Here is a 15990-nt window from a genome sequence, read left to right on the forward strand (position 1 = left end):
CACATATCTTGTGGGTATATATATATATATTCGCATATATGTGTTTGTGTATATAAAATATACACTCAAATAATACATATAATACAAATATATGTATATGTATATACACACACATATATATATATATTCTCCACAAATATGTATTCATTCTCCAGAACCAAACAGCAGAAATATCCTATAAGTTGAAATGTGATACTTTGTGAATTTTACTGGATGCCTTAAATTTAAAATTTTTTCAGTGAAACATCCTATCATTATAGTTCATTATATTCTTTAAAGAAAACAGGTGGGGCGCCTGGATGGCTCAGTGCGTTAAGCCTCTGCCTTCTGCTCATGTCATGACCTCAGCATCCTGGGACTGAGCCCTGTATCAGGTTCTCTGCTCAGCAGGGAGCCTGCTTCCCTCTTCTCTCTCCGTTTGACTCTCTGCCTATTTGTGATCTCTTTCTCTGTCAAATAAATAAATAAAATCTTTTAAAGAAATAAGTAAATGACTTAACAGTTTTCAAAACTTGTTAAAGTTAAACATTGCCAAAGTTCAAACCAGACCTGTTAGTAGTTCGCCTAGTTTAAGTTACTCTTCTATACCCCAGAGAGAAGACCACTTTTAGGACCTTTTGAAATCCATAATGAGATGTCATCAAGCTGAAGAGGATGACTGGGTCCAAGGTGGGATTAGGAGGAGGGTGTCTAATAAGCAAAGGCCAAGATAAAAACAAACAAAACAAAACAAAACAAACAAGGACTGTTTGGCAATGAAAAGGGGCTACTGTAAATCAAAGAAATGATTTTAAGAAATCTAGGAGAATTGGTGACCTTGAGTCATTCAATCCTTGAATATTTAACTAAAGCCAATCTACCTTGTTTTCTTGTAATCTTAACAATTTTCAGATAATTGTTTCCTGCACCATTATGTTGAACTAAAGATAGATTCACGACCTAGCATTAAAACAAAACATCTGTTGCAAAAAACAAAACTCCTCCTCCCGCCATAAATAGAGTTAAGATCTGTATTAAGAGAAACTTGGAAGTTGTTTTTCATTTCTTATATAAAAAGTGGAAAGAAAAAACATTACCTACTTGAATGAAATGAATATGCACCTCTAAATAATGAATGAACACATTATATAAAATTAGATCTTAAAGTTTGCCAATATTTCTAATTAATATGTGGATTCCTTGAAGACTCTATTCAACAACAAGTAGAAGAAAAATATCTGGCAATGACTAATAAGGTATGAATAATTCCGTGTACTAGTCCACTTACTCCTAATTCCTGAGAAAAAAGGCTATTCTTGGCACAAAATACATCCCCTGGAAAACTTTAAAGATATGGAAGCCTGTCTAACTTTGTGACCTAGAAAACCAATATGAATTTAGATTGGGGAAAATGGATTCACATATATGGTAAATAACACTTACAAGAATCCATAGACCTCAAGTTTTCTAAAAGGAACAGGCTTAAAGCAAATTCACTTTAATTCCCAAGTCTGATTTTCCCCTCAATCTTCCCTCTTGGCAATAATAACCTGAATTTTTTAATGTATATGCAACAAACCAAGGCATTTTCAAAATGATTATAAAATTATTGGCTTTGGATAAATAAATCAGTCCCAGTACAGTTCAGAAGTTGTCCATTAGTCTCTCCTTAAGCTTCTGCAGGTCCCATTTTTAAACAACTAGAGCATAATTATCCTTCATATAAGTGTAAAAGGAATGAGTTAGCTGCAGACTTCATTAATTAAGCACATATTATCTGTGGAAGGAGACTAGGCACTGGTCCAGTGTTTCCTTTCTGCTTGCCTTCTGGCTCCTGATGTTGACAAAGCATTTCTTCTGACCTTTGTTCAGAGAACTGGGTGAGACCCATGTGTCCTCATGGTACTCCTCTAATATTGAATGTGCTCCTCATTATCTGGGAATTAATAAGTGTCTAAAAGCTGCATCAATCTCTTTGCTACCTCCAAGTTGATCTATTGGCAAAGATTACCCTTTCCTTACAGGTACATCTTTTACAACTTGGAAAAACATGTATTCAATTGGCAAAATAGTCATTGAAAGAATATTTTATGCCAGAAATTGCTTTAGGACTGGGATCTAATAGAGAACACAAGATAGTGAGGATGCTGCTCATTTCATTAAGGGAAAGGAAAAAATCATAAAAATTATGTGAATATAAGACTGATGAGTGCTATGCTGAGTAGTAAGTGCAATGATTTCAAACAGACAGAATGGATACTATTATGGACAGGCCAGAAGATACTTTCTAAAACTGAAACACAAATGCTAATGAGAATCTACTTATCTGACATTCAGATACAGCATTCCAAGCACAAGAGTAGCTATTGAAAACCCCTAAATTGTGGAAGTAACTGGACAATGTTGAGGAAACAAGAGATGTCCAGAGTGGCTGAACCATGACTTGTGTATCAAAAATCTCTTATGCCCTCCCTCCTATTTTGTCTGTATAAGCCACGATTTACTATAAGCCACCATTTACTACAGACATTGCTTGTCAGCCAGCTTTACTCAGATTTAACCTTGCTTTAGATTCTGCCTTAGCCTTACCAGCAATTCTGGTTTTTTTTTTTTTTCTTTTCTTCCCTTTCTCTCTCTCCAAGGGCATTCTGACGAAATGGTATTGGACGCTACAGGAAACCTTGGCAGCAGAGGGCTGAGACCCAGTGGGTGGAGACTGGGACTTCTATTTAAACTTAAAAAAAAAAAACTTAAAAAAGAGAGAGAGAGAAGAAAGAAAGAAAGAAAGAAAGAGGGGGGTGGGGAGGAAGTAAGGGAGGAAAAAAGAAAGAAGACTCTTTTCTTACCTCTTTACTTTTATCCCCCTTCTTCCACTAAGGTTTATTTTATCACAGACATGAAGAAGAAAAATAGATTCTGTCGTTTGCAAATATGGCTCAGGCCATTTTCTTTTACATCTGATGATGTGTCCTTTAAATAATTCCTTTACAATATGATGACTTTTTCTTCAGTTTTCAAATGTCAGGTGGAAGGAAAAAAATGTCCTCACATATTTCAAGTTTGTTGTCTGCTTCAGAGTAATAAGCTACCTATCTTCCTGTCAGAATGGGTATGGTAGAAGTGGGTGTGGTAGATAAACTGTACAATGAGAAATAGGTAAATGCAGATATCCCTGTTACTACCATCTTTCAGTTCTTCTTACCATCAGAGATTGGGATCCCAGCATGGTAGGTGCATGAGCAGCAGGGGTTGAAGTGGATGACATTATCAGGAGGAGTTAAAGTATGAAAGCACTTAGAAAATTCTTGTGCCTTCATTAGCTCTGGGAAACACAGGATTTTTCTTGGGATTTGCCACTGATTTTGAATAGTTAAAATATGTTTTAACTTCTGTATTAAACACTCTATATCCATTATATCATTTATCCTATTCTTCATTATTTTAATACTATTATTTTCTGCATTCTATAATTGATAAACATGCAGGTGAGTTGTTCCACCACTCTAAAGTCTGTAAAGAGACAAACATTTGAAACTAGAGTCCAAAGGTATAAAACTTTACATTTAAGGTCACGAATGTGTGAGAGAAACTTCAGGTGTTCTTTTAGATTTTTCTGTTCTTTTCATTATTATAAAGAAAATGGATTCAAAATCTTTCCAAGAATAAATACTGTGGTTTGGTAAGAGAGTCTCTCATTAACCATATTTCAATAAACTAAATATACTGAAGAAGGCACTAGAAGTTTAGAACCCCCTATATATGTCACAATTTAAAACATGAAAAGGAGTTAAGAATGGAAGTCACTTTTGTATTCTAAGTCTTTGCATATAAATTTATAAAAAAAAATTTTTAAGGTGTAATAAAAAATACCTATAGGGATCTTGGCTGGCTCAGTCACTTAAGCATTTGCCTTAGGCTCAGGTCGTGATCCCAACACACCCAGATCCAGCCATGCATCTTGCTCAGCTGAGAGCCTGCTGCTCCCTCTTCCTAAGCCCCTCCCTACGGCTCATGCATTCTCCTTCTCTCCCTTGCTCTCTCTCTCTCTTTTCAGTAAACACATAAAACCTTAGAGGGAAAAAAAAAACATAAATCAAATAAAGATTTATAAGGAAATCACAAGGTAAGTCTGGCATAGAACACAGTATCTTACTGATAATGTGTTTTATCTTATAACACAATGGTATGAGTTGAACAGTGCTCTATCATTAAGGTAATTTCACATGGCACTCCTTCCTGATGCTTTTGAAATTATGGTTGTATAGAAAACCATTTTCCCCAAAGTCAGAATTTTCCTTATGAGGACAATATAAAAAAAAATTGAAATTCAAGTTTTATGATAGGATGACATATTGCATGATTAATTCTTCAAAGTTCAGATAGACCTTTTATACCATTATGTTTTAACATTATCTTAATGCATACGTCATCACAAAAATGAAGCTGCAGACCGGTCCTATGGGTGGCTCTGTACATTGTTTAATTTCAGTGAGAGATCTTTAGCTTTGCTCTTGTGAACATAATTACCAGAAAATTCACTTTCCCAATAGTATCCAACCAAGATACTGTAATCATTATCCTTTCTTTTAAGAAATGTCAGTAACATGGCGAGGCAGGCATCCATCACCACTCTGTTGGTTCTTTATGTGGATAAAACTTGCTATTAAGCTGCAGATGTCCCTTTAATCTTATAATGATTCAGAATTGTCCAACTGTACTCTGTTTTAGACTTTTCACTAGAAGAGAAATCCACCCTGAGTTTTTTTATTTTATTAACCTATTTGGCTAGATAGATCAAAGCTTTAAAAATAATAAGGCCAGGATTTCTATTACTTTATATATAATGACATGATTCTCCTACAGCTCTTGTGATTTCAGCACCTACAGAGATTAGAACACCGTATTTTACAGTTGCCAGTGTACAAGTGAAAAACATAGTGTGATCTGCATTATGATATTTGAAAAGTAAGTTCCTAAAAACAAATGAAAATGTTTCTATAAATCTAACTTTTATAAATTCTGTAAATAAATTATAGCTAAAATAAAATTACATCTAAAAAGACTGTATTTTAAAATAAAACCGAAGCTTTTTAGTGACTACTTTTTTTTTTCTATTACTGATTTTCTTTCCCTGCCAACACCCCAGAATCTCACAACTGAGTCACTTTTCAGGGCCTTTTACTTCATTATTTTTGTCTCCTTTTTCTGTTCCTTTTATTAAAACAGCAGAGGTCTATTTGGAGCCCCCTGCTTGGCACTGCTGCAGGGATTTAAACTTTAACAAGTTCAAAGAAAACAAGAATTATAAGGAGAAGCCTTGGATTTATATAGATTCTTTTGAAGAGCTCAAAGCATGAGAAACCTTTCCCTTGGTCAGGGTTAAGGTTACAAAGTGTAGAACATGTAATCTCTGTATTCTTTTCAGTCTCTCATGCTTCTATACAATTCCCAAAACACCTTATTGAAAGTGGTAGATACCGTTATCAGTCAAGGTCCCAAAAGGAAAGATTTTTCACTCAGATTTTTCAAGAGTCTTTAGTAAAGGAAATGTTTACAGGAGTAAGCACACTGTTATAGGAATAACAAGGCGTGCTGAGGTACTCAGATACTAATATGTCATTACTGACCTTGAATCAGAAAAAAAACAGAGGAGAAAAAGGTGCCACTGAAGCTCAGTGAGAGAGAGAGAATCAGAAAGAGAGGCAAGGGATGCTATAGCGGTAAGCTGATAGAGCCACAGTCAGAGTGCTGCCCATAACAAGGAGGACAGATAAGAGCTTTCCCTCCTCCTTCCCTCTGATCCCTCAGGTGGCCTGCCATTAACCCAAATAACTAGAAGCCAGCCCTTTGGGAGCAACAGTAATGTAGTCTGTAGAGGTTAGCCCCCTGGGGCACAACAAATGGTAAAGAATGAATATGGAAAGGTACAAAAGGAAAAGGTACAGTGTGCCTTTGCCATTTAGCTTTTTATTTTTTTCCTTGGTTCCAAATTAAGAAAATCATATTCTGTAAAGGGTAGATACAATTCTAATAAGTTATTAAATCACCATGGGATGATGCCAATTAAATCATGAAGCCACTACAAAAACATAAATTGTAACATTTGTTAGCTCCAGAGCTCTTCAGATAGTCAAGAGAGAACTGCCGGGAGAGGAGGAGGGATTTGTGGAATAATAATCAGTGTAAGGTATACTATAGACTGTCTTCCTCGCTAGTAGATGTAAGGGGATGCACAACAAATGGAACAAAACAACACAGGTATAAAGAAACTGGCAAACTCTTATTTCATGTAATTATACTTACACTGTTCCTTCTTTCCTTTTATTGAAATTGGATTTTATCTACACTATCCAGAGGTGACAGAAGTGATTGAGTAGATTGCATATGAACTCATTTGCAGTGCTATAGCTCCTCTACCTTATTAACCCACCATGGGCCAGTATTTAATTTAGACTTCAATTAATCAATGAAGTCAATCATTTGATCCCATAACTAATGTTAACACATTAAATTATAAATGCCCAATTTAATAGATTCAACCCTATCCAAGTTTATATTGTCCAACTTTGTATCATCCCTTTAGAATCCTTTTCCGCTGCAATTCTCCAATGTCAGCTGATACAAGTTAGAAGGATCTAGTAAATCTTTTAGTACTCATATATCTCCTTTGGGAACCAAACTTAAAATTGTTCCTCTGGATCATCTTGGAGCTTAACTTATGTTAAAATGCCGGGACATAGTGATGAGTAGGGAAAGTGTGTTTTCTAATGGTTAACTCTAATAGTTTTATCTTTTGCTAATAATAAAGCATAATAATGATTATGTGAGTGAATTGTAGAAGAAATAGCACACTTGGCCACTGAAGCAAAATTCTAAGTTCAAAGTTAAATTCTAAGTTAATTCAAAGTTAAAATTCTACCACTGACATATAATTGTTACATATCAGAAACTGGAATCTTTGTTTAGGGGCCACTTACCATGAAGGAAGGATTAAAAAAAAAAACCGATGTAATAATTAAAAAAAAGTTGTAATTCAGCAAAAAAGTAAAAGCAGCCTCTTTACATAGTTTTCTTTATAATAGAATCTAGGTCAAACCTTGTTTAATAAAATTTTATTGAGGGGTATGGTCCCAGGGACATAAGAGTAAGGGAAAATGGGGAAGTCCTGCAGCAAACTTGTCCACAGATTTTTGAACAAATGTAGCTGACTGATTGCTTGGCCAGACTGGATTATCTCCCAAAAGATCATTCAAAACAAATGCACTTGGAATAAGAAGAGAAGTAAACAGTAAATCTACTGGAAATTCCAATTTCATTTCACTGTTAAAATCCACCCTTCTTACTTTCAGGGACACTGGGAAAATATTTCCAGGACTTTGTCACTATAAAGTCAGAGGAATTAGCTACTGTAATTAGTTGCTAAAATAATATTTTATTGTTTGCTTGTTTCTTTTAATGCTTGAGTAAACAAACAAAAAAAAAGTGTCAAGTGAATTCTCTTGACTGTAGACATAATTCTCCCAGAACCTCAAGGCAGAAAAAGCAAACTTTATCTCTTTGATAATCAGAATTAATTATATCAGGTAGCAGAATAAACCCAAAGTGACCAAATAGTAGTTTAAGCCTCCAGTTCAGTAGAACCCTTATTGTGTCCTTTGGCGGAGGCACTGACCATCTGGAGATTAAGGTCTTTTAATCAGGAAAGACTAAATTTTAGGGATAGAAAGCATACATTATATAGGTGCCTCATGTAAGTGATAGTACAAGGAGTTACTTCTAGGTTCCTCCATTGCTTTTAGATAATATATTCTTGCTACTGATATAGTATAACCTGATTACCAATAGATTCATATGCCATATCCTATCAAATCCCCAAGTATAGATCTCTGTAGCTGACACCTTAGTTGAGCCTGCACTGAGCTATTACACCATTTTGTCAGACAGTTTTCTCATGGTTCTGGGGAACAACATGAGATCAATGATTTCTGTGGTCAAGATCCTATTGTCTCACTGACTTTGAAATATAATCAATGCATTAACCCAAGTGCATCTGACACATAACATGTTCATACATCAAGCTGTCTGTAATGATAATGGCACTTATGGAAATATTTCAGATAAGGAAGAAAAATTCTATATCTAGAATATATATTGATCGTTATAAGAATAGTGTTTTCACTTCCAAGGTGGAATTGGTTAATTTAATCAACCTAATACCAGGTAGCTGAATGGATGGTGCACCAAAGAATCATGCTCAGTTGAGTACTTAGTGTTTGTTTGTAATGTTATAAGGTTGACAGTTTTAACACATAAAAATGTAGACTACACAGTCAAATTTGAATTTCACACTTGAAGCACATTTTTTTAAATATAAACGTGTTCCACATACTTCGACCAAAACAAAGAACCTATTGTTTATTTACAGTTCACATTTGAGTTGGCATCGTATATATCATCTGGCAATTTTAGCTGTTATTTAATTGGATATTCAAAATGCAAGTAACAAGATCAAAATTGAAGATGATAAGGTACTGGGACTTGAATGCCATTAATAGCCTCTATCACTGTCAAACTCACAACTTTAATAATGAGGCCCACTGGATAAATACTGGAGTTGCATGTGATAGAGGCCAGTTGTGACACATGGGGCTACTCATCCTATTGGAGATAGATGACATTATTTGTGGGCTCCAGGGAAAAATGAAAACTTAGGACCCTCATTCAAAAGTCCCTATGAATTTCAAGGTGATAGCAGCGCATTAAACCAAACGTGGAGCCTTCTGGGTGTGGAGCCACATGTGACTACATGAATTACACATCCATGGAGTTAGCCCTGTTCTGTCTATGTGGGTTTTGAGAAATTCTCTGGAAGTTATGGCTATTCTCTGTCCTGGGAGTAAATATTCTCTGTTGGGAATTAATGTGAGATAAAATGGTATTTATGTACACTTTATATCCATTCCCATAGATCCATCCACCTAATTCTTTCCCTGGACTTCTCTGGTCAGATTTCCCAGTATTTTTCTCTAGCAACTCATAGTCTAACTGACCAAGTTACCTATCAGTGCCTGATAGTAGTGTGCATCAGTCCTTCAAGTTGTCTCTCCTCTCGTATTAATTTGATGGCTATGTTCACCCTAGTTTTTTCCAGTGGAAGGATTTCTCTTTACCACTGTCCTTTAGGGACACTCATGAAAGAGGATGTAAAATGATAATTTTTTCTGTCTAGTGCCAACATATAGTCTTAACCCATCTCTTAACTAAGGCCAACGTCTTTTTAACTCTGTCAGTTGTTTATAGGAAACTCTCAATGAGGCCAGGGATATGAATTGAGGAAGAGGAAGAGAAGAAAGTCACATGAGAGTCCAAGACACCTATTTATATAATTTACAACGACTTCAGAATCTGTCAAGCCTGAGCTCTAAAGCACACTTCCATCATATAATGAATTGCAACTATCCCTGCACAACCTTATGAAATGATGAATATACAGCTTGGGTTTCAGTCTCTTATTGCCATTAATATAACCTAGTAGCATATCAGGAACTTTATCAAAGAGAAAAAAAATTCTCGGCTACAAAAGTTGTCACTTTTCTCTAGAACCCTAGGATTTCATGCTGTGACTCTCCCATTAGGTTTTTTTTTTTTTTTTTTTTTTTTGAGGACTCTGCACAGCATCCTTATCCACCTGCATACCTCAAGTACCATTAAGTATGCTAGGTCATATGGATCAAATGACAAGTTTGTTTTCCTTATAGCCTTGATTTGCTCCAGAGCATTTGAGTTCCACTAAAAACAACGACCTTCAGAGTTACCCAATAAGTTAGTCTTAGTTATAGTCCCCAATGCAGTAGGTGCTGTCTCTAAAATCCAAAATGTTTCATGAAACATTGTGCCTCTTTCTTGGACATTGGAGGTGAGATGTGCAAAAACTTGTCCTTTATCATAAAAAGTATATCCTAGGACCTCACAGACAGACCACTGGACACCTAAAGATTTCATTATTGTGAAGGGCAATTAAGTTCTGCTGAGTTACCTGCCAACATTTGACACACATTTGTCTAGATAATTTAGGATATTTGATACTCCCCATTCACTGGATCTAATTAACATGACATGATCAATATATTGGACTAATGGAAAATCTTGTGGAAGGTTAGATTGAACAAAGTCCCTGGAGACTAAGCTGTAATAGAAAATAAAGGGATTAACAGCTTTGATGTGAGACAATGAATATGTATTTTTTCCCATTCTAGGGAACCATTAATTGCCTTTGCTTTTGATTGTCCCTACTGAGGAATACCAACAAGTAATTATTCACTAATTCATTGCTTACATACCAAATGCCAAAAGTCTTGTTGTTCTCTTCCAGTAAAAAATAACCATGCCTGAAACAACACCAGGTAAGCAGCAGCAATTGGAACCAATACTTGGTTAGGTTTAGAGATATACGCCTTCATCCATCTGGCTAACGCACAGAACAGACAAGCAACAGAATGGGAGATATGGTACAATATTTATCAGGTAGCCTCCAAAGCTTTAATTCTAATTGAGAACTATTGTGGTATTTCTTGTTATTTAATGACAGTATCAACAAAAAGAATCAAACATTTCTTTGAAAGCCTTGTCATTTTTCTTTGTCTATATTAATTCTACTGAAAGCACCTCCATGTCCTTTACTATTTCAGGATTCTTCCTCAAGGGGACCAGACCACAATTTCAAACAACAGGCTATGAATTTGTGAATATATTTAGATTTTTTAACTACATTAGATCTGAAAACTGGAAGAAGGACCACAGTTGCTCACTAGCTCTTGAGATTATACAAATCAAATTTTATTATAAATGTCAAAATATATAATAGTTGACTGTCTATCTCTCTCCTAGAAAACCTATGATCTTTTAAGTCATCATCACAGAGTCCTAACAATCAAGTTATCCTGATAGAGATTCAGGTCATCCTACTCACTATGTATTAATTTTGCTCCCCTTGCCTCTGAAGGTAAAGTGTTGTTACTTGCTCTGCCTTTTCAAAATCCCATAATATCCACTGATTATTAGGTAGTACATTACATTATGCTCCTACTGAAAATCACACAATGCAGAGAACAGCTAACATCAAGATTCTCAGAGATGTTGCTATCTCCCTTGTCAGCAGACCCTGTATTATCTTAAATGAAAAGAATGTTCTTTGGAAACTCTAAGACAACATAATCAGGTGGGAGGTTATCTGGTCTTATATAATAAATCCATTGTAGCATTCCCATTTCCTCTTTAGACATTTTTGTCAATATTATGGCCCTCTTCTTCACTTCTTAAAAGCATTCATAGCATCCAGTGCAGACACCACAATATAACTACTAGAAAGGTCCAAGACTAAAATACAGAATTTTTTTATAGAGTTGGCTCCAAGGGACTATCAGTAGCCTAGAACTGCATATTATGTCCAAAGATTCTGTGGCAAACTAAACCTTTCACTTTCCAGTTAGAAAACTATTCAAAGAGATCTAGTAGATAGATTTTGGACATGGAAATGTGTTTAAGTTTGGAGAATACATAGCAAGTAGGGTTGTGTTGATGTGGTTCCAGGAAACAATTCCAGCTAAGGCACAGTCAGCTGTCTGCAAGTGTAGAAGAAAGGAAAAAATTGGCAAACTAAGTTTTCAGGGAAGGAACTGACTGAATTCTCTTATCAAAGACTCAACCAAGTGGACATAGGTTTAAGGCAATTTCCAAGCTATACAAACACACAGAATGCTAATCAGGAAAGCAAAGCAGAAATCGTAACAGTGATACAAAATAGCAAAGAAGCATAAGTTTTGTTTTTTTGTTTTTTCCCAAGACCATCCTACTGACAATAACTTGTAAGTTTTCTCTAGAACAAAAATAACAATATCTTTGGACATTACATATTGCTTTTAATGAAAAATCTAAAACCCACTTATTTTAGGAACTGAGTTAGCAATTATAGGGTAAGGCTAACACATATTTTGGCAGGTCTAAGAAAGTCAGAAACTAACAAAATCTTTCCTGTTCCTTAATCCTGCTTCTACATGTGTTTCTCTGAAAGAGAATTATACAAATATGTAAAATCATTTCTTGCCAAAATTTAAGAAGCACAATTTTTTAATAAATCCTTTAATATTTAGTTGATAGAGGATATAAGACATACTAAAACTTAGAAAGAAAAAATACTTTTAAATAAAGTCAAGCTCTACCACTTTGGGGATCTGATAAAGAAAAAAAGTATATATATAATTAGCTTAATTCTCTCTCTCTCTCTCTTTTTTTTTTTTTTTTTTTTTTTGATTGAGAGCCTGAGTGGGAAGCTGGGGCAGAAGAGTAAGGAGAGGGAGAATTTTAATGTTCAAGTAACTTTGTCAGAAGAGTAAGGAGAGGGAGAATTTTAATGTTCAAGTAACTTTGTATACAAGTCTGAACTCATGATAATTTTTGCCTTGAACATAGTTGTTTGGCTACTGAATATATTACCTTCTAATTCTTACAAATGGAGTAATTCACATATGTTGTGTTCCTTGCAAATTAAAAGAAACTAATAAATAAACCAAGTTAGGAAATGGAGTATAAAAGACAGTCCTGCTTCCCCATAATGGGGTGTGTGTGTGTGTTTTCCATAGAAATGTGATGGTCATACATAAATTTTGATTTATGAAGTTTCACAGATAGTTAAAACTTGTGCTCAATCTGGCAAGTATTTTAAAAGGCTGAGAATATGTTTTACAGATTAGAACTAAGATGACTTATATGAGCAAAACTATATAAAAAACATTTAAAAGTAAAATCCAAAAAAGGTTTATCAACTGATGGATATTGAGTGATGAAGGAATCTTTTATCTTCCTAATAACTAGGAAATCTCACTCTATTCAAACTAGCTGGAGTATATTATGTTCTTGGCAACAGAACTCTAAAGGGTACTCCATTCAAAGGGGGATCCATGTGAAATAAAATGCTGAAGTTCAGAAAAGTGGTTATAAAATGGAATCTGTTGTGTCATGAAATTATATACATGAAATATTTGAAACCAGAGTAAGTATGCAAAGGACATGGTACCTGAGAACAATATCAACTCTATTAGTCAGGGTTCTCCAGAGAAACAGAACTAATAGCATAGATATAGATATATAAAAAGTGATATTTTTATGCCATTGACTGTTGTGATTATGGAGGCTTCAATGTTCCACTATCTGCCATTGTAAACTGGAGAACAAAGAAAGCTGGTAGTATAATCCATGAGAATTTTAAGATGAGAATAACTAGTCTAAATCCAAAGTACAAAGGAATCCAAAGGCCTGAGAGCAGTTCTGATGTCAGAGCGCAGGCAAAGATGGATATCCCAGCTCAAGAGTAAAAGAAAACTAGCCCTTCCTCCACCTTTCTGTTCTATTCTGGTCTTCAGTGAATTTGATGATGTCCCCAACCCCCACTCTGGTAAATATGGATCTCTTTACTCAGTCTACTGATTTAAATGCTTATCTTTGACACAAACATATACAGAAATAATGTTTTACCATCTATTTGGTCATCTCTTAGCCCAATCAATTGACACAGAAAAGTAACTGCCATAATCATCCAAATGCAAAAAGTATATAAGAATAGGTAAAAGAGGGATTCTTGGGTGACTCAATCAGTTAAGTGACTGCCTTCGGTTCAAGTCATGATCCCATGGTTCTGGGATCAAGCCCCACATTGGGCTCTCCACTCAGTGGCAATTATACTTCTCCCTCTCTGTGTTCTCTCTTGCTTTCACTCTCTCTTAAAACAAAAACAAACAAACAAACAAAAAATAAATAAAATCTTAAAAAAAAAAAAACAAAGTAGTGCTTTGCACCTCTCTCCACATGGTGCCCCCTGTCACTCTCCCAGGATTCTTTCAACCAGAGTAGCTTCTCTGGGCCCTACCAGTCAGGTTAGAAGACCATCCTTAAGGATGTTACAGGGTGCACCTTGCCTGGATTGTGGTTGATATATTCAGCTATATATCCCCTCAACCACCTCTCACCAAAATGACTAGGAGGAGGAAAACCCAACAGAGGAAATATTCAGAGACTGTGCTCTTCCCATCAGAACTATTGGATATGGACATAAACAGTATGTCAGAAAGGGAATTCAGGGTAACAATTATCCAGGCATTGGCTAGGTTGGAGAAGACCATCAGTGACAATATAGAATCTCTAAGGGTGGAAGTGAGAGCTAAACTGGCAGAAGTTAAAAATGCTGTCAATGAGATCTAATCTAATCTAAATACTCTAACAGCTTAGGTAGCCAAGGCAGAAGATAGAATCAGAGATCTAGAAGATAAACTGATAGAAAAGAAGAATCAGGAGGAGGCCTGGAACAAGCAGCTTAGAATCCATGGAAACAGAATTAGGGAAATAAATGATGCCATGAAACATACCAACACCAGAATTATTGGGATCCCTGAGGGGGGTGGAGAAAGAGAGAAGACTAGAAGGTATAGTTGAACAAATTCTGGATGAAAATTTCCCTAATCTGGGGAATGGAACAAGTGTTCATGTCCTAGAGTCAGAAAGGGCACCCTCAAGATCAACGAGTCTAGAAAGACATCCATATACTTAATTGTGAAATTCAATAATCATAATTTCAGACAAAAGTTCTTAAGGACAGCTAGGGGGAAGATATTCCTTACATACAGAGGAAGGACCATCAGAATAACGTCAGACCTGTCCACAGAAAACTGGCAAGCTAGAAAGGGTTGGCAAGACATATTCAGGGTACTAAATGAGAAGAATATTCAATCAAGAATACTTTATCCAGCAAGCCTGACATTCAAAATGGATTGAGAGATAAAAGAGCTTCCAAGACTGACAAGATTTAAAAGAGTATGTGACTACCAAGACGGAACTACAAGAAATATTAAGGGGAGTTCTGTAAAAGAAGAAAGAACCCAAGAGTGACATAGATCAAAAATTTACAGAGACAATCTATAGAAACAAGGACTTCACAGGCAACATGATATCAATAAAAACTTACCTTTCAATAATCACTCTCAATACAAACGGCCTAAATGTTCCTATAAAATGGATAAAATGATAGGACCTGTCCATATTGCTGTCTAAAAAAGACATATTTGGAACCTAAAGATAAATCCAGACTGAAAGTGAAGGGATGGAGAAGCATCTTTCATGCCAGTGGGCCTCAAAAGAAAGCTGAGGTAGTGATTCTCATATCAGATAAATTAGATTTTATGCTAAAGACTGTAGTCAGAGATACAGAAGAACACTGCATCATTCTTAAAAGGTCTATCCACCAAGAGGATTTAACAATTGTAAATATATATCCCCCCCTATAGGAGCAGCCAACTCATAAGCCAGCTGTTAATCAAGATAAAGAGTCATATTGATATAAATACATTAATTGTATCATAACACGCTACTCTCATAATAGATCATCCAAGCAGAAAATCAGTAAAGAAACAAGAATACTGAATGACATATTGGAGCAGATGGACCTCATAGATATATACAGAACATTCCACCCTAAAACAACAGAATACTCATTCTTCTCCAGCTCACATGGGACTTTCTCCAGAATAGACCACATACTGGGTCACAAATCAGGGCTCAACCAATACCAAACGATTGAGATTATTCCCTGCGTATTCTCAGACCACAACGCTTTGAAACTGGAACTCAACCACAAGAAAAAATTTGGAAGGAATTCAAACACTTGGAAGCTAAAGACAGCCCTATTCAAGAATGTTTGGCTCAACCAAGAAATCAAAGAAGAACTTAAACAATTCATGAAAACCAATGATAATGAAGACACATCAGTCCAAAATCTATGGGATACAGCAAAGGCAGTCCTAAGGGGGGAATACATAGACATCCAAGCCTCACTCAAAAAACCTGGAAAAATCCCAAATGCACCAACTCTATTTACATCTTAAAGAACTGGAGAATCAACAACAAATTAAGACAACCCCACATACAAGAAGGGAAATAATCAAGAGCGGAGATCAGTGAGTTAGA

Source organism: Mustela erminea, chromosome 15, assembly GCF_009829155.1.
Source record: "Mustela erminea isolate mMusErm1 chromosome 15, mMusErm1.Pri, whole genome shotgun sequence".
Lineage (NCBI taxonomy): Eukaryota > Metazoa > Chordata > Mammalia > Carnivora > Mustelidae > Mustela > Mustela erminea.